The sequence below is a fragment of the Pogoniulus pusillus genome, chromosome 2 (assembly GCF_015220805.1).
Source record: "Pogoniulus pusillus isolate bPogPus1 chromosome 2, bPogPus1.pri, whole genome shotgun sequence".
Taxonomy (NCBI): Eukaryota; Metazoa; Chordata; class Aves; order Piciformes; family Lybiidae; genus Pogoniulus; species Pogoniulus pusillus.
The window spans coordinates 3,053,673-3,072,629 of record NC_087265.1 but is presented as its reverse complement, the minus strand read 5'-3'; the positions used below and the strand labels follow the sequence as shown (position 1 = coordinate 3,072,629).

Below are 18,957 nucleotides of genomic sequence, written 5' to 3'. Positions count from 1 at the left end.
AGTCTTTCATATCTCGCTCACATCTGCCCCCTCCAAAATTACTTGCAGGTGTGCTGAGAAGACCTAGACACACTTCAAACAACTTTTCCTGGGGTTTTCCCTTCCATTTCTCTGAAGCAAGCTGCCCCATACGCTAGATCTGCAACATCATGCTCCTTCACTACCCCACTTCAATAAGAAACAGAGCTTCCACTGCTTCCCTGTGAGATCCTACCCCGCTGCTAGGCATGAGCTTTGCAAAGTACCCTGACACAGCGACCGAAGAGTTAATGATCTCTGAGCCTACTGCTTGAGGATTATTTAGCACACCAGGTGCCTGCTGCACTCTCACTGGCGAGGAGAGCATGGGAACGGGGATGAATCACGGCTGCAGCTGCACGGCAGAGGGGTCTGGAAGCTGGTAAGGGAGCTGGTGAGACAATCACAACCTCTCTGGGACCCTCTTTTATTTACACAAATAGAAAGCACGTGCCAAGAGAACCCGAGTGGACCTCCCACCACCCCAGTATTCACCTTCTGATGGCAGAGACTAATATCACTCAGCACCAAGGATCTCATCTTCCCGGAGAGCGCAGTGAGCCTCACAGGCTAACAATCCTCAGAGAGGTGCAGATGCTTGTCACTGTCTCTTACACGGCGCTTGCAAAGCTGCCCTGCTTGAGTACAAAGCCTTGCTGAGCCTGCAGGGAAGTGAAATAGTTCACTACGGGTTTCAGGCCCTCCAATCTTCTCAAGAGTCAATAGCAAAGGTTCCTATTGCTCATCTTCAGCATCCTCTCCTTCACCTGCAGCTTTCTCTTCCTTCAGGGAATGACTGCTCTGATTTGGGGCTTTTTTGGTGGTTGTTTGTTTGGGTTGTTTGTTTTTTTCTGTTGTTTGGTTTTTGGGGCTTTGTTTGTTTTTGTGTTGGTTTTGCTTTTGTTTCCTAAACAAATACCTGAGGGCATCCTTTGATATCACAAGCAATTCCTGTTTTGAACTTTCCTCTTACAGAGTCACAGCATGGTGGGTGTTGGAAGGGATCTCTGGAGATCTTCTAGTCTGACACCTGGAGGTCTTTCTAGTTTGACACCTCCCACCCCCTCCACTAAAGCTGGGTCAGGTTGCCCAGAATCACAATGTCCAGGCAGGTTTGGAATCTCTCCAGAGAAGACAACTCCATGATCTCTCTGGGAAGCCTGCACCCCTGCTCTGGCACCCTCAAAGTGAAAAAGCTTTTCCTCCTTTAGAATCATAGAATCATAGAATCAACCAGGTTGGAAGAGACCTCCAAGATCATCCAGTCCAACCTATCATCCAGTCCTATCCAGCCATCTACACTATAGCACTAAGTGCCTCATGCAGTCTTTTCTTGAATACCTCCAGGGATGGTGACTCCACCACCTCCCTGGGCAGCTCTGTTCCAGTTTAAGCTCATTGCTCTCTGCCTGGGGCACCAATGAAAAAAGTCTGTCCCCACTTTTTAGATTTTGATACCAATTTATAGACTTCCCTCTCAGTCTGCTCCTCTCTAGGTTTCTCAGCCTTCCTCACAAGAGATGCTGCAGTCCTCTCCTCATCTATACCATCATACACAAGAGTGCAATACCAAGCAAAGGCTTGTCACATGTAGCAATGCTGGGGAGATTCTCACATGACACCAGGGAGGGCAAAGAGAATAGCAAAAGATGTGGTGATGGCAAGGAGCCAGGTGTCTTTCTTAGGTATCAACCCCAGGCACAAGGAGCTCAAGAGAGAAATGAATCATCCCAGATCTGTCCCAGGACAGTGACACTTTGCATTGTCTTTTCTTCAGAGTCAGAGAAGTTATCTTCAGATCCAATCTTGAATGGATTTATTGGTGTAATTCAAAGTGTAATGGACAAATAAGCCTGCAGATTTTCAAGGAGCTTATTGAAGAAAGGTTTTTTTAAGCAAAGTACTAAAGGGGAATCAACATAGCACAGCTGCCCAGAGAGGTGGTGGAGTCACCATCCCTGGAGGTGTTCAAGAAAAGATTGAATGGGACACTTAGTGCTATGGTCTAGTTGATTGGCTAGGGCTGGGTGCTAGGTTGGCCTGGATAAGCTTGGAGGTCTCTTCCAACCTGGTGGATTCTATGATGCTATGGGAAACACATTGCACCACTGAGAGGAAAGGAAGCTTTTGACCCATCTGAATTGAGTGTATCAGAGAAATCTAGAGTGATAATTCCTCTCAGTATTAAAAGTCTGTTCTGAAGGAGAGAAATATGTTTGCTCTGGTACACCACCTGCCTTGTTCCACAGAGGGTAAATCTGTTACCTAAAGCAAAGGTGATGCCCAGCTTGCTTGCACCAAGGGGGCCCATAAAAGAGCATCTGTACCTGAAGCCACCTTATCCTGCAAGTTAAAGAGGTGGTTTCAGTTCAGCCCATCAGGCATGTGGGAGGGAAAGCATAACACTTCAGCTCCTCTCTGCTCTGTCTTTGGCTGACTTATGAAACAAACAAGCAAAAATTTATAGTATTTTTTCTGTTAAGCCCCATATTTGCTCCACTCCAGAGGGTGGAAGAGCAGAGAAGACAGGAGTGTGATGGCACAACTCCTCTGGGACCACCAGTCCATGCAAAGGACTATGCATAGTCTTCCCAAGCATTTCTGAAGGACATTCATAGATGCTTTTCCATACCTAAGGCTCCAGAAAACTCTCTCCCTGCTACACCCCCCCTCACCCCCCCAGTGGGTGCTGCTGTGTCATCAGTTGTTTTCCCTATTCAGCAGAAATGAGGTCCTCCCTACAGCATTCTGGTCCAGCTGCTGCTGGGAATGAGGTAAGCTTTCATGGGACATCCTAAAATGATCTCTAAGTGACTCTTACTACCAAGTATCTCATATCCAGCTATTTTCTTTTGCTCTTCTCTGCTTCATGAGTTTCTTTTCACTTCCCTCAGTGTTTACTGTACTTTGAATAGTTATGTGGCTACCATCCATAGGAGAACCATGGGAACTGGCAGGCAGTGAATGACTGGCATGCAAAAGGGTGCTTTTCTTCCCCCTTCTTCTTCTACTTCTCCTTCTTGAAAACAACTTTGGCGAGCCATCAGATGAGGGGAAAAAAAATCTATTCTTCTGCCAGCTCCTGCCCAGTGCCAGTGTCAGGCTATTTAAAGAAGTGGTTTGGAGGAAGGTAGCACTAAAGCAGAAAATCGAGCTGCATCTTTTCCCTCTGTAGCAAAAAATTCAGAAGGTGCTGAGCTCTCTTTTCTACCCGGAGTTGACTTGAGTTAAACATCTGAGCCCCTGACATAAATGCACACTGTAGGAATTCATAATAAGGTTCTGCAGTTAAAACTAGCAACTGCATTTTCGATGCGAGAGCGTAATCCTCATTGTTACTGGGGAGTCTGGATCTTGCCACAACAGAGGTTTTTTTGTTATATTACATGCCTACCAACCAAGTCCTTTTCTTTTATAGCTCCCTATGGTCAGGAAAAGGAGAAAGAGTGGATTTAAGTTTCCAGGGAGCTGTCGGCCTTTGTAATAAGGTACATGGCTCACTGCTAGTTCACAAAGGGGGTTAGCGCTAGAACCGCGGCGAACTATTCATCCTGCCAGCGAGCTCAGGTGAACGCAGTGCTCGGAGCCAAACGGGAACGCTCAGCCCCATTCACCCAGTAGCTATATAATGTACCACAAGCTGAAAACTGTTCATTGAGCCAGCAGGAAATTCAGGCATTTAGCAAGCGCTGGAACCAGAGCTGCTGTGATGGATGGTAAGATCCAGACCTGGGGAACTGTGGCTGGGCTGCCACGGTAAAGGAGCGTGGCGCTTCTGAGGTCAGCAAGCAAGGCTGGGAGTCACGGGAGAATGGGCTGAGGTGTTGCTCCTCTCCTCCTCCCTGGGAAACTGCAAGAGAGAAGAGATGAATTTGATTTATTTCCCATTGTCAGCCACGGGGAAAGGAGCAAAACTAAGAGCAGAACACACAAACAAAACAAAAGACTTAACTCTAGGAGGAAAAATGTCTATTCCCAGGAGAGAAATGTGATACTCCCCAGCTTGCCCACTATCAGCACTCTGAGACCCGCTCCCAGCTGCTCTGCATTCTTTGGTTTCATCACTCAAATCTGAATTACAGGGGAGTGTTAAGGCTGGCCATACTGCTCCTGCTGCTCTTCTGGTGCTGCCCATGCTGCTCAGCCATCACCAGAGCAATGCAACCTTGAGAGGTCAGCGCCTACCATGGCAGCAACAGACAGAGAGGCACGAATGCCCAGGAGGGCTACTGACAGAAATCCAAAGCCTAGAGGTCCCAGAGCACACAAACTGAAATGTAGTGTCTTACAATGTGAAATTATGTCTAAAAGTGAACAAATTAGAACTTTTTTCATTTTTCCCCCTTGGGGGGTGGGGAGCAGATGGAGAACAGACCCATCAGCAGCTCGCTGATCCATCCCAAGAGTCTCAAAAGAAGAGAGAGGAGAATCTGACATATCCACTGCAGCCTATCCAAACGTTGCATGTCGACGTCCCTCTGGTCACTCTTGACGCCTCTGGTTCATTTGGCAGCTCTCACTGGACCATTAAAAAGAATAAATGCTTATGAATATTAACAGTTTTCTGGAAATATAGCACCCTGCCCTGTATTTAGATTACATTTGTCATTTGATGAAATCATGCAATTTGTAAGTTGGGGAAACTGAGGCATCAATACATTGATGATAGAATCAATGCACCATGTTGGAAGGCACCCTCAAAGTTCACCTTGTCCATCCCTCTTGAAGTGAGCAGGGACAATGTTAAGAGGCTTGCAAAAGAGAAAGGACAAATCACTGCCTATCCACAGAGAGAATGTGGTAGGAGGTGGTGACATCCTCAGTTGCCACTCAGGCACCCTCTACCTAACCTCGTTGCTGTCTACAACTACCTGAAGGGAGGTTGTAGCCAGGTGGGGTTGGGCTCTTCTCCCAGGCAACCAGCAACAGAAGAAGGGGACACAGTTTCAAGTTGTGCCAGGGATGGTCTAGGCTGGATGTTAGGAGGAAGTTCTTCTGAGAGAGAGTGATTGGCATTGGAATGGGCTGCCCAGGGAGGTGGTGGAGTCGCTGTCCCTGAAGGTGTTGAAGCAAAGCCTGGATGAGGCACTTCGTGCCATGGTCTGATTGATTGGCTAGGGCTGGATGCTAGGTTGGACTGGATGAGATTGGAGGTCTCTTCCAACCTGGTTGATTCTAATTCTAACCACACACTGCCCAAGGCCACCATATTACTCAGTGCCATTAATTCAAGCACAAGTTCCAAGTGCTCTCTTTTTGCAACCAAAGCAAGCTGCCAGAACTCCCCCTGAACTTTCTCCCCACCTGCCAATCCTAAGCCTTTCCCCTAGGACATCCCTGTAGCTTCAGCATCACCTCTTTGGCCAATTCTATCTTCAGAGAGATGCTGTGCTTTCTGAGGGGGTGGTGACCACCCCAGCCTCCCATCATCACTTGACCTTTCTGCTTTTTGGCTATCTCAGTTCCCCATCCACTGCCAGCTCACACTCAACACTTAATGAAAAGGGTAAAGTAAAGAAATCAGAGAGTGACCCAGAGCTGGCAAGGAGAAGGGGATGCAGGGTTCTGATTCCAGCTCCGAGCCTTGGCTGTGAAGTGGGATTTACATAATGATTAACTCTGGTATTCTTGGACAACTCACTTTCTGTGTAACAACTGCAGCTGATTCCCCCATACACCCTTAAAAATCTCTCTAGCCATCGAATCCAAAAACCCAACACCTGTGTGTCAGCACGAACAGCTGTACACTTGCCACTGCTCCTCTCTCTGCAGAGGATGCCACATGCCAGTTGCTTTACTTAGAGCGTGTGGGGAGGCCAATCCATTAGAGAGAGAGAGCACAGCATAATTAAGAAGCAACATGCTTCCTTGTTCCTGCTGCCCTCATTTCTCTTTTTTTTCTCTGCTTTTTTTTTTCCCCGTTTTTTTTTTTTCCCCTTCCCATACTCACTTTGTTTAAACAACTCCATCAGCTTTATTTTGCTGATCTTCAAGCTTGCAGGGCTCATGAACTTGGAAAGCAGGGTCTGTTTTCCCAGGTTCTCATAGCACTCATCAGCTGGCGGGTTAGGGTAGAGACGTTTCCAGTTGAACTACATTTCCCCCTTTTTTCCCCTTTCCTTTTTTTTTTTTTTTTTTTCCCTTTCTTTTTTTTCCCCTCCCCTTCCTTCTTTCCCTGAGAAATATCCTCAGTAAGGAGGATCTTCTTGGAATAAATAACGAGAGAGGCAAAGGCACAGAAGCTAAACACACGCATTCCGCACCCCGTGCGATGGCAACAAATGATTACATCCACCTCAAAACATCCACAGACGGTCATGTTTGTTTTCATTGCATTCCAGATATCAGTTGCAATCACTCTCTCTATATTTCTTTCTCTCCTTTGCTCGTGTGTGTGCCTTTGCTTTCTTTTATACACAGAACAGAAGAAACATTTTTTTGCTAAAGTAAGCTTTATCTTCCAAACCTGTGTGGTGCAGGCTGGGTACAAAAACGCAGGCTAAAAAGAGGATTTTGAAAATCAAGCTAAATATCTCAGGGTCTATTTGGAGCCATAATGTGAATTTATCTTCATATGAATAATTTGCATTGCTATTCCTAATTTGGCAAGCGAGGAGTGCAGCCGAGCTTCACAAGCCATAGTACCTTTGTGCTCTTAATCCTCACGGGGCTACCTATACTTGTCTTTCTGTACATTGGATCACTGCTAGTGGAGGTCTGAAAAGCATCTCCAGCAATCTTTAATTCATGTGATTAAAAATTCAAAAGAAGCCCTTGTACCAGCTGTTAAACTATGTTAGTAAGCTGTAATTCAGAGTTCAAATCCCAGCAAATTGAAGGTTAGGTTAACAGGATCATTCAGTGGAACTGCATTATATCGTAGCAGCTAGAACAGTAGGTGGACTGTTTTACACACGCTCATTTGCAGAAGATAAACTAAGGATGAGCAAGCTCATAGCACTGCAAACCTTGCCTTGGATTTATTTTCCTCCTTCTCTTTCTGTGGCATGATTACATTTTTTTTAAAGCCTGGCAGATGAAACCAACTGTGGGTATTGTTTAATCTTTGCACAGATAGAAGCAGAATAAAATCAGCATGAAGTGTTTTGTTTAAGATTATCTGGAATCTGAGAAATGCCTTTTTCATCTCTGAGACTAATTAGTTTAAATATAACAAAGGTGAAATGAGTTTGATGGTCTTAAGTCTGATGTTTGTTCTCCTTCAGTAAACAGAGGGGAAAGATATGAGAAAAGAAATCCACCTTATTTAGCACAGTTTGATATGATTATCCTTTGCTCAGGCTGGTCCCAAGATAAACTTCCAGGAAGTCTGGAAGAATCAACTTTATGTGCAAGTAAAGCTAGAAGTATTATGTATGATTACAATTATTATCTATTATTGGCACTACAAGAGTCATTAGTCTTCAGCTGAGAGTGGAAGGCTATTGTGGAAAGAGCTGCATATAAAAGTGACAGTATTTGCCTCACAGAGCTCACAGCCTCTGCAGCTTTACAGAGCTTGCAGGGAGAAGGTGAGAAACAGGATGTAATATCATCTTTAGTTTGCAGATGGGGAATTATGGCACAAAGTGTCTTTCCCAAAACCACACAGGAAGCATGCAGAGCTAGGAGCTGAATCCTGATCTCCTGAAGGCTTTAACCAAAATACCATCCTTCCTGTCTATTGAAAGACTCCCACTTATGATAGAATAGCTTCTAAAGGAGACCTTTAACAAGCTCAGACTCCAAAACTAGATGTGGTTTTCTGTCTACAGTACCCACCAAAATACAAACAAACAAACAAAAATGTCCTGTTTAAAATATCCTGACAAAGGCCTTACTCTTATTTTTCTACTGACTTTGATGAGGCAGCTTTTGTGAAATAGAAGGGAAACAAAAAAGCAAACAAGGTGGGAGACAAAAATCCAGAAGGATTGATAGCTGGCTGAAGGTGACCACAGAGATAGGAGAAAATGACCCACTGGGGTTATTGGGATAATACTGGAAGATGACACTTCCCAATAAAAGCAGTCAGAACAATGATGCCCCAGGAAAATTCAGAAGTGAAGATGTCAAACAAGAAAAAAAGGAGGTGAGCTTATGCTGGAAGAGGCAAAGCTGTGAAGAAGCAGGTGAAGCAGCTTGGTAGAAGAAGCTTAGAGTTTGGCCTAGATCTTTAAGAGTCTTTAAGGGTCTTTAATGTCCCTTCCATTGTACGAGTCTATGATAAAAAATGAGAGGAGTTTTAGGGCTACAGCCCTAAAGTAGAGGTTTTGCATAAGTAACAAAGCAATATGAATTAAAAGAGTTTGGAATTCTACCTCCCTGCTGATAGCAAGACATCAACCTGAGAACATCCCAATGAGCTTTGCGTGCTGTCCTCCCGGTGATGTACTCACAGATATGAAGACAGAAGGTCTCCATTTGTGCATCTTTTGGCCATGATGCCTGCAAACTATTGCCTCAAGAAGCTCCTTCTCATTTCCCATCTGAGAAAAACATCCCTCCCAAAATAATTAAATGTCCTGGCCATCCTTCCCAATAAAAGTTTGAAAATGAACTTTAGTAACTAAATACATATATTTTTGGGGGGGTTGACCAGCACATGTTTGCCCACATGGGAATGATGTTTGTGGTTGGTTCCTACCATTATAACCCTCCACTGACAAATCACTCCCACTGTGGGTCAGATGTCATGACCATACACATGGCACTCCCTGAACACTTCTAATGCTACACTAAATGCAATGCTTAAAAGTAGCTTTGTCTAACCAAGGGCTGAGGAAAACTTGTGAAAGACTTGGCCTCATAATTCAGAGTCATCACCATCAACAAGCTTTCACTTGGATAGCACCTTTCATTCAAAGATCTCAGAACACTTAATTTAATTAAGCCTTTCAACAATGCCATAATGCAGCCAAATGTTATAATAACTGCTTGTAGAGGTTTGAATCTGAGACAAAGAGAGGTTAAAAGAGTCTCCCAAGGTCCCAGAACGAATTAATAACATTGCCAAGAAGACGCTGCAAAGCCAAATCCGTAGCCACGCTCTTTCTCTCCTCTCCCACCCTGACACAGGGACACGGGTAGGACTCTGTGCCCACCAGGCTGCCCTGGGAATGCTGCTGGTCTTCTCTCAGCTTCTCACTGAGGCTGGGAGCAGTCTGTGTGAGGAAAAAAAAAAATAGGAAGCACAGTGATTTTTAGGCAGGGTTAGCTGCACCCTGTAAAGGATGGTGGTAATGAGAAAGTCCTTCCCCCAGAAAACAAGATGAGAAAAGGTCTCATGGAGCTTTCCTCCACACCACCACTTCCTCTGGGTTACCTTGGGAAGCAGGATTGTTTGCTCTTTTCCCATGGCTAAGATCTGTGAGATCTTTTACGGTGCATTAGTGGTCTCGTTTATAATCCAAAGGGCTAACACGAGGAGAGCAGAGAGTCACCTTAGCCCCACGTGGGGAATTGCCTCAGCCCTGAAAGAGGAACATCTTGTCCTTGTACCGATGCACCACGCTGTACTCTGGCTTTTTCTAGGAGGTCCCTTGCATTCAAACGCTGACTTGTCCTGATTCCCTTAGCCTGGGAGATCTGAGGCTCATACAGGCTGCAGTGGTATGGCTCCAGGCCATACAGCATACACTAAGCATTACCATATGTCACAGAGGCAGCTAGACAGAATCTTCCCTGAAATGCAAAGAGAAGTGCTGGATACAGGCAAGCTTCACTAGTTTAAGACCAAACAGCAAAGCTTGTGTATAACAAAATCAGTTCACTGCTGAGCATCAGCAGCTGCTTTCAAATTTACAAATACATTATGTTCTACAGATTTACAAATACATTATGTCCTACAGAACACAAACGAGAAGCAATCCATTTCCTAGCCAGCTGCTAAGACTTGAGACAGGGATTTGGTTTTTTTCCCAGGTGTTGCTTCAAGGTTTCAAGTGCAGTGACCTGCAGGTGGAAGGACCGCTGGAGCGCTGGGGTCTGTGGCTCTCACCCCACCACCGAGGAAGAAATGGATCTCATTGACTCGAATTGTCTCAGGCTCTGCAGGAAGGATTTGGTCTCTGTTGCAGTCAGGATTTCCCTGGCATGGAGGAGCTCCAAGATTAGATATTTGACCCTTTTGTTTTAGGAACTGGCACAAGAGAGGATGCACTGGGACCTCCATGTACAACTCCAGGACATGCATCACGCACTGGACATGTGGGATCTTGTCAGAAAAGCCATGTGGCATATCCTTCCAACTCCATAATCTCATGAACACAAATATTTAACGTTCAGCCCAGCCCCAGATTTATAAAAGGCCATCTGTTAACTGCTTTCACTGGTTCCCAATCAAGCTATCTCCACGATAGGACTGATGCCACTCATGACAGACATGATACCTTCGATCTGAGGGCAAGTTAGCTGGTTGGACTCATTTGCTCACAGAAAAGCCCTGTGCAGTTGAACAATGTTGACAACAAGTAGGGCTGGCCAGAATTACAGACCAATTCTGTGTTGCTGATAGTAGCCATTTCCCTTGTACCACCTAATCAAAGCACAAGCTCCAGGATTCATCTGACGCTTAAAACCATCAACTTGAGCTGTTAAAAAACAGCCCCTGGTCCTTATTATTAAGAAGTTCAAAATGTGAGGCTGAAAGCTGAAAAAAAAAAAAAAAAGGAGAAAGACAAAGAACAATTCCAATTGTATTTCTTAAATCTAATTACTTTAAGCATGATTTTGGAACGATGGGAACTGAGCACAACAGTGTCAATGACACACAGATTCCTACAAAAAGGAAATTATGTGGGTTTAAATGACATTATAATGGCTTAAGCTTATCTATATTAATTAAGCACGTTAAAATAATATGTGACTATTAATACATAAACCAACATAGAATCATAGAATCAACCAGGTTGGAAGAGACCTCCAAGCTCATCCAGTCCAACCTAGCACCCAGCCCTAACCAGTCAACTAGACCATGACACCAAGTGCCTCATCCAGTCTTTTCTTGCACACCCCCAAACTGTTTTCTCTTAAAGGTTACATGGGCTCAGTTCTTTGCATGTGAATTGCATTGCATGAATTGCCATCATCTTACTCGCTGGACAATGCAAGTGGGGGCACTTTTGCCACGTTAACTTAGCTTTAAGCTGGTTGCTATGAAACATCTTGGTCATGCCATGACCCACGCAGGTAGAGCCTTGCAGATGGCTCTTCGATGCTAGACACTGTCTGACTCCGTTTACAGGCTCGATGGGAGGCTCTGCAGACTATTTTCCTCCAGCAATTGTTCATAGCCTTTAGAGAACATAACGAAACTTGCATTTTTGACTTTGTTTTAATGAGCTGAAATCCTGGGCCCTAATTGGTGTACACAATGTGTGTTTTTAGTTACGAGATAAACTATTTACTCCAGTATCAGGGAAACGTCGGTTAAGATTTCACTAGACTCCCAACTACATACGATAAATCCACCCCTCCGTTTGTTGCAACAGCTCTGGTAAAACAAACCCTGAGCGCACACTGCTGTGACCGAGCAGAGCTCTTTGTCTCAGCACGTGGAAATGTGCCCCCCTCCCACACACCATCCCGCTGGCCCTGTGACCTCGCACCCAGCCGTTGCGTGGACCTTGGCGAGAGGATTGTCTGTTGCTCCTACAGGTGTTACATTTTTCACTCCCCCTACCCCCCCCCAGTGACCAGGAACTAAAATAATATATCTAAAAACAATGTGCTGGCATGGCTGAGAACGTACATATAAGGCCACTGAGGTCCACACAACAAGGATTGCACAATAACCCATTAAAATAAACATTTGCAACCACAGATAGCTGGACTGAAATCCCTGCTCTGATACAAATAACATCTGGACAACTTTTGTATGCATCTTCCAGCATAAAACACCCTTGAGAAAAAATAGAAGGCGAGCTAAAAGACAAAGGACCACTAAAGATTTTATTATGCTATGGGTGTGGTGCCATAAATTTGAGGGGATTCAGGCAAGAGTTGCCAAGCTTGAATTTAAACAGCATGTTGTTTTTAAAAGTTGTAACATTAGTGACGAACAAGTCAGTATTCTTACATAATTAATCCAGTGTGAAACAGAGTGGCTGGATGACATCCAGTGGTTTAAAAATAACTCAATCATTTATAAGATCCACAGTGCTATAGGGTTTAACATGAAGGCACAGGAAGTGAAGGCATCTTGGTACGGAGCATGTTGTTTTAATTCCCCAAAAGCTCTCTGAATTCAGCTTAACCAAGCTCATGAATTCAGCTTAACCAAGCTCACTGTACGGCAGCCCTGCGCCATGCAAAGCGAGGGAGGTTCCTCTCAGGTTTAATGACCAGGGGTTTGTGATCCTGAGTTTGAGTTATTTGTTTTCTCTCTTCGCTCTGCAGAGTTGTCTCTCTTGCTGGAGATGCCATTAAAGAGGCAAAAAGGAGAGCGTTTTCTTTTCTCAAAATGGTAATACTTAGCTGGAAAAAAACTAGGAGAAAGACAAAGATATGTGGGGAAGCTAATGAGCGTCTTCAGAAGGCATATAATCATGGTAGGAATTTGAATGGACTTTAACATCCAGTGTTATTCGTTAGTGCTGCTTCCAGCTGGCAACAAGCACAAGTAAGTGCAAACTGGAGAGACAGCATGAGTGGGGCTCAACGTAATGATAAAGAAAAGCAGCCAAACAAAACCCTCTTTCACTGCGCTGACCTGAAGTCACCACTTATATTTATAAACCAAGGGTTTGATTCTGCATCTTATTCAGACACAAATCTCCAGCAAAGATGCCTGGAGAAGTAAGACCTGGTTACAGCCTCTGTTCGCACAAGCAAGCAACAGGCGTAGATACATTTGAGTCCAATACTGGGAGGGAAGGTCCAGGTAAAGTTGTCTATGTCATTTTCCAGTTCCCAAGTGAAAGCATTGCGCTTAGAAGCACTTAATTTTGGTGCAAGCTCTCAGGCTGCACTGTGTGCTCAGCTCTCACCCAAGCATCCCTCTAAAATGGCCTGTTGCTGTAGGGTGGATCATAGAATCATAACATGTTAGGGGCTGGAAGGCACCTTGAGAGCTCCTCCAGTCCAACTCCCATGCCAGAGCAGGATCTCCTAGAGCAGATCACACTGGAACACATCCAGGTGAGGTTTGAATATGTCCAGAGAGGAAGACTCCACAATCCTGCCCCGGGCAGCCTGTTCAGGGTTCTGTCACCCTCACAGGGAAAAAAATTCCTCCTCATGTTTACATGAAACTTCCTAGGCCTCAGCTTCCACCCATTGCTCCTTGTCCTGCCTTTGGGCATCATCCAGCAGAGCCTGGTTCCAGCCTCCTGGCACTCACCTTTACATATTGATAAATATTGTTGAAGTCATCTCTCCACCTCTCATCTTCTCCAAGCAGCACAGCCCCAGTTCGCTCAGACTCTCCTTGTAACAGAGATGTTCTATTCCCTTCATCATTTCTGTGGCTCTGTGGTAGACTCTTTCAAGCAGTTCTATGTCCTCCTTGAGGTGGAGGGCTGAGGACTGGACACAGTACCCCAGATGTGTCCTCACCAGGACAGATTAGAGGGAAAGGAGAAGCAGTCAACACCTTGCATTTACTCCAAAATCACCTGAAGGCTTGTTGGACTCAGGTCCCAAGTGAATTCCCCTATCAGAAGAGCCACAGGCCTGTTCAAAACCCCTAGTCTGCACAGGGATATCAAGTTTCTTTCAGCACACAAGTTGATGGGGTCCAGAAGAAACCAAACCCTGTATTTGAAATTGGTCTCCAGAAAGTCGCTGGTTTGGATGGACGCAGAATCCAAAATTGAACCACTTTTGACAAGAGATGATGCTAAGCCAGATTTTGGACCAATTCTCCTATGTTTGTGTCTAGAAACAGAACAGAATCACAGAATTCATAGAACCATAGAATCAACCAGGTTGGAAGAGACCTCCAAGCTCATCCAGTCCAATCTAGCACCCAGCCCTGGCCAATCAACCAGACCATGGCACTAAGTGCCTCATCCAGGCTTTGCTTCAACACCTCCAGGGACAGCGACTCCACCACCTCCCTGGGCAGCCCATTCCAATGCCAATCACTCTCTCTGCCAACAGCTTCCTCCTAACATCCAACCTAGACCTCCCCTGGCACAACTTGAGACTGTGTCCCCTTGTTCTGTTGCTCGTTACCTGGGAGAAGAGACCAACCCCCATCTGGCTACAATCTCCCTTCAAGTAGTTGTAGACAGCAATGAGCTCTGCCCTGAGCCTCCTCTTCTCCATGCTGCACACTCCCAGCTCCCTCAGCCTCTCCTCACAGGGCTGTGTTCCAGGCCCCTCACCAGTTTTGTTACCCTTCACTGAACACCTCCCAGTATCTCAACACCTCTCTTGAACTGAGGATCCCAGAACTGGACACAGTACTCAAGGTGTGGCCTGACCAGTGCTGAGTACAAGGGAAGAATTACTTCCCTTGTCCTGCTGGCAATTGTTTGGATTGCAAAAGTGCAGCCATCAAGACTTCTGGTCCCGCCTGGAAAGGACCTCTGAGATCATGAAATCCAGAGAATCTGTATTGCCTGCAGCCATTACCTGGCATGACAACCACATTACTCTTCCAGGTCTAACCAGACATCTCACTGGCATTTCATCACTCGCTGCATCATTCCACTGCGTGAAATCCCACCAGAGTTAGGCTTGCCCCGAAAACACAGAATCATAGAATCAAGCAGGTTGCAAGAGACGTCCAAGATCATCTAATCCAACCTAGCACCCAGCCTTGTCCAATCAACCAGACCATGTTACTAAGTGCCTCATCAAGGCTTTGCTTGAACACCTCCAGGGATGGGGACTCCACCACCTCCCTGGGCAGCCCATTCCTGATAAAGAATAAATTGAAGATACAGAAGGTGACTCTTCTTTTAGCAGTGCCTGGCTTGACATGCAGGATGAGCGGAGATACATCAAAATTGTAATCTTGGATGATCAAAATAAATCACATCCAATTGATTTTGACTAATGTAAAACTAACTGAATACATTTCTTGAAACAGGAGTTATGAATTAATAATAGTGATTAAGATGAATTAAACACACAGACTAAATTCTGCCCTACAACATCCTGACTTCCATGGAAACTGTGCATGCATTTAGGGTCTGAGTCTAGCAAGTTAATTGTGAATTATTAGTTTTTATCTGTTGAATCACAGCAGTATGTTAAAAAAGAATTGATGGGCCTCGAGAACATGCTATACTTACCAAGGTTTATTGAGCTTTGATTATTAGCTTCTTAAATTAATGGTGTGCTTGCTTCACAATGCTAAAAGTGACTTTCTGAAAGCCATTACTGCTGGACTTCAGCAAGGCTTAAGCAAGCTCTTGTGAGACCTCACCTGGGGTACTGTGTGCAGTTCTGGAGCCCCCAGCACAAGAAGGACATGGAACTGTTGGAGCCAGTCCAGAGGTGGCCACCAAAATGCTCAGAGGGCTGCAGCAGCTCTGCTATGAGGACAGGCTACAAGATTTGGGGCTGTGCAGCCTGGAGAAGAGAAGGCTTCAAAGAGAACTTGCAGTGGCCTTCCAGTATCTGAAGGGGTCTACATGAAGGCTGGGGAGGGAGTATTGACAAGGTCTTGTAAAGACAGGTCAAGGAGGAAAGGGTTTTAACTGGAAGAGAGGAGACTGAAGCTGGATTTTTGGAAGAAGTTCTTTCCAGTAAGGGTGGTGAAACTGGCACAGATTGTCCAGGGTTGTGGCTGCTCCTTCCTTCTCTAGGGTCTTTCAAGGCCTGTCTGGATGTGTTCATCTGTGGTCTGTGTTAGATAGCATTGTCCTGCTCTGGCAGAGGGGTTGGACTTGATGATCTCCTTGGGTTCATTCCAACCCCTAACATCTTGTGAGCCTGTGATCCTGTGAAGGGACTTGGACATTTTTGCCTCACTGACAGTGGTTGACCTCCTCCAGAGAATCAAGGGCATGCTTGGGTTAGCCCAAAGGTTTCTGATGATTAAATAGCTCTTGGTCTCACCTCTTGCTAAACCCTAATGCCGTAAGATTTGGTGTCTGTCTTGTCAACCTTAAATGCATTGTTTTATCATCCATAAGATGCCTGCCAAAAGGAAAGTCCCAATCCTCTGCTTTGCCACAGAATGGACAAGGACAGAGCCTGGCTCAAGGCAAGGACATTTGAGGCAGGCACTGGAATGTTGTGGAGAGACTGATGGCTCTTCTACATACAATCTGAAACAGTGAGTTGGGCAAATATCTGCTGCTACATACTCATAGTTGATCTTACCTTAGGCCAGCTGGGTGCACCAGATGCTCTAATTAACAGACCATAGCAGAATTTTTTTTTTCCTGTTGAAATTGCTTTTCTAACAGAAAATATCCTTTCCAGGAAAAAAAAATAAAATAAAAGGTTGTTGGAAAAACAGTAGTTGGTTTGCAGAGTTTTCTTTTCTGGGTTATTCAAATAATCACCTCCTGCTTAACCGGCTTAAAAAGTTCTAATCAATTTCATTGTTACCAGCAACCTGGAAAATCAGGGTGAGTTGCTGTTAAAAAGAACAGTCTCTTTTTGGAAACCCCTTTGCATGAAGAATGTTGTGGGTTTAAGTTTTCATCCAAGTGCTGGATTTATTTCTTTTCTAAAAAGAGAAAATATGTAACGGGAAGGGATTTCCACTTTCTAGCCAGCCATGGCATTTAGTGGTATTAGTATAATTGGCTATTTTCATTCTTCTGATGTAGAACCATTCAGAAATACCCTACATTCTAGCAAGGACTACACATCAGTTGAGGGTCGTTTTTTTTTTGCAGAACAAGGCAATCAAAAGCAGAATCTTACCTTTAAAAAGAAATGCACAAACAAAATTTGGGTTTGTGATGAGAACTTCTATCAAATAGAAACAGTGAAGAGGCCAGCATGGGTTTAGGAAGGGCAGGTCCTGTCTCACCAACCTGATCTTTTACGATCAGGTTACCTGCCTGGTGAATGTGGGGCAGGCTGTGGATGGGGTCTACCTGCACTTCAGCAAAGGCTTTGACACTGTCTGCCACAACAAGCTCCTGGCCAAGCTGACAGCTCATGGCATAGACAGATTCACGCTGTGCTGGGTCAGGAAATGGCTGGATGGCAGAGCCCACAGAGTCATGGGGCCACATCCAGTTGGCAGCCAGTCACTAGTGGTGTTCCCCAAGGATCAGTGCTGGGCCCAGTCCTGTTCAATATCTTTATTGATGATCTGGATGAGGGGATTGAGTCCAGCATCAGTAAGTTTGCAGATGACACCAAGCTAGGAGCAGCTGTGAATCTGTTGGAGGGTAGGAGAGCCCTGCAGAGGGAACTGGACAGGCTGGATGGGTGGGCAGAGGCCAATGGGATGAGATTGAACAAGGCCAAGTGCAGGGTTCTACACTTTGGCCACAACAACCCCAAGCAGCACTACAGGCTGGGGACAGAGTGGCTGAGAGCAGCCAGGCAGAGAGGAACCTCTGGGGGTGCTGGTAGAGAGTAGATGAAGATGAGGCAGCAGTGCCCAGGTGGGCAGCAGAGCCAATGGCATCCTGGGCTGGCTCAGGAGCAGTGTGGGCAGCAGGACAAGGGAGGTTCTTCTGCCCCTGTACTCAGCACTACTCAGGCCATACCTTGAGTGCTGTGTCCAGTTCTGGGCTCCACAATTCAAGAGAGATGCTGAGGTGTTGGAAGGTGTCCAGAGAAGGACAACAAAGCTGGTGAGGGTCCTGGAACACAAACCCTCTAAGGAGAGGCTGAGGGAGGTTTTGGGGTGGTTTGAGAGCCCCTCCTGGGGACTCAGGTTTCTGGGAGGGGAGTTGTGCTTCTGTATTGTTTATCTTTTGTATATTTCTGTATATAACTGTATATATTGTAAATAGCTGCTTGTATATTTGCTGCTGTACAATAAATAGCTTCATTTGTATTCCCAGAGGCCTTCTGAGTTAGCTGGGGCAAATTCAAAAGTGTGGGGGGGCGGGTTAATGCCCAAACCATCACAGGTCCCTTCCAACTTAAACCATTCTATGATTCTGTGAGTCTAAATATTCCCAACTTTTGCAAGTTGCTATCAGAGAACATAAAGTGACATAATCAAATCCTGGCCTTTGCTCTTCAAGCTCTCCAGTATCATCGCTAGATGGATGCAAGCTGTATCCGACACAAGGAGTTTGCTACTAATTGGTAAAAGCCAATGATAAAGTAGAGAGAAACATCCAACATCCTGATAAATTAATCTTTGGTTTCCAAGGCTCTGATTTTGGTTACTCCTAGGAAAGATACAAGGAGAAAAGAATTTACAGTCACTGTGACCTGGTCCTTGCAAATAAACAGCACAGAGGAACAGCTTGGAATTGAAATTCATAACACTGACCTGGGGTTTAGATGCCATGGTTTGAAATTCCTCTGGCCACAAGAATATAAATCCAGAAGAAAGTTCCCTAATGCAGCAGGCAGGACACATTAGTAATGAGAAGCAGCTAAAGGAAGCTGGCAACAGCTGGAGCTGAACAATGCCACACAGCCTGCACATATCTGAGATGTGAATCCCAGTACCTGCCACGAAAGTCAGTGGATCACAGAATTTAACCAGGCTGGAAGACACCTCTAGGATCATTGAGTCCAACCTATCCCCTAACACCTTCTGATTAGCTAACCCATGGCACTAAGTGCCTCAGCCAGCCTCCTCTTAAACTCCTCCAGGGATGGGGACTCCATTGCCTCCCCAGGTGGGAGCCCATTCCAATGCCAATCACTCTCTCTGGCAAGAATTTCTTCCTAACATCCAATCTAAACCTGCCCTGGCACAACCTGAGGCTGTGTCCTTTTCTTCTGTCACTGGATACCTGGCAGCAGAGCCCAACCCCACCTGGCTACAGCCTCCCTTCAAGTATCTGCAGACAGCAATGAGGCCTGCCCTGAGCCTCCTCTTCTGCAGGC

The 18,957-nt window shown here is 45.4% G+C and overlaps 1 long non-coding RNA gene across 2 annotated transcripts in view; it reads right to left on the bottom strand.

The window, feature by feature from the left end:
- Positions 1–3,695: 3,695 nt before the first annotated feature.
- The window catches only part of LOC135187508 (uncharacterized), a 30,007-nt gene continuing 14,745 nt past the window's right edge, over positions 3,696–18,957 (bottom strand). For both annotated transcript variants that reach the window (XR_010307352.1, XR_010307354.1), the window contains 2 exons: positions 4,394–4,537; positions 3,696–3,868 (listed from right to left, as the gene is read on the bottom strand). This is a non-coding gene — a long non-coding RNA (uncharacterized LOC135187508). The remainder of the gene's footprint in view (positions 3,869–4,393; positions 4,538–18,957) is intronic.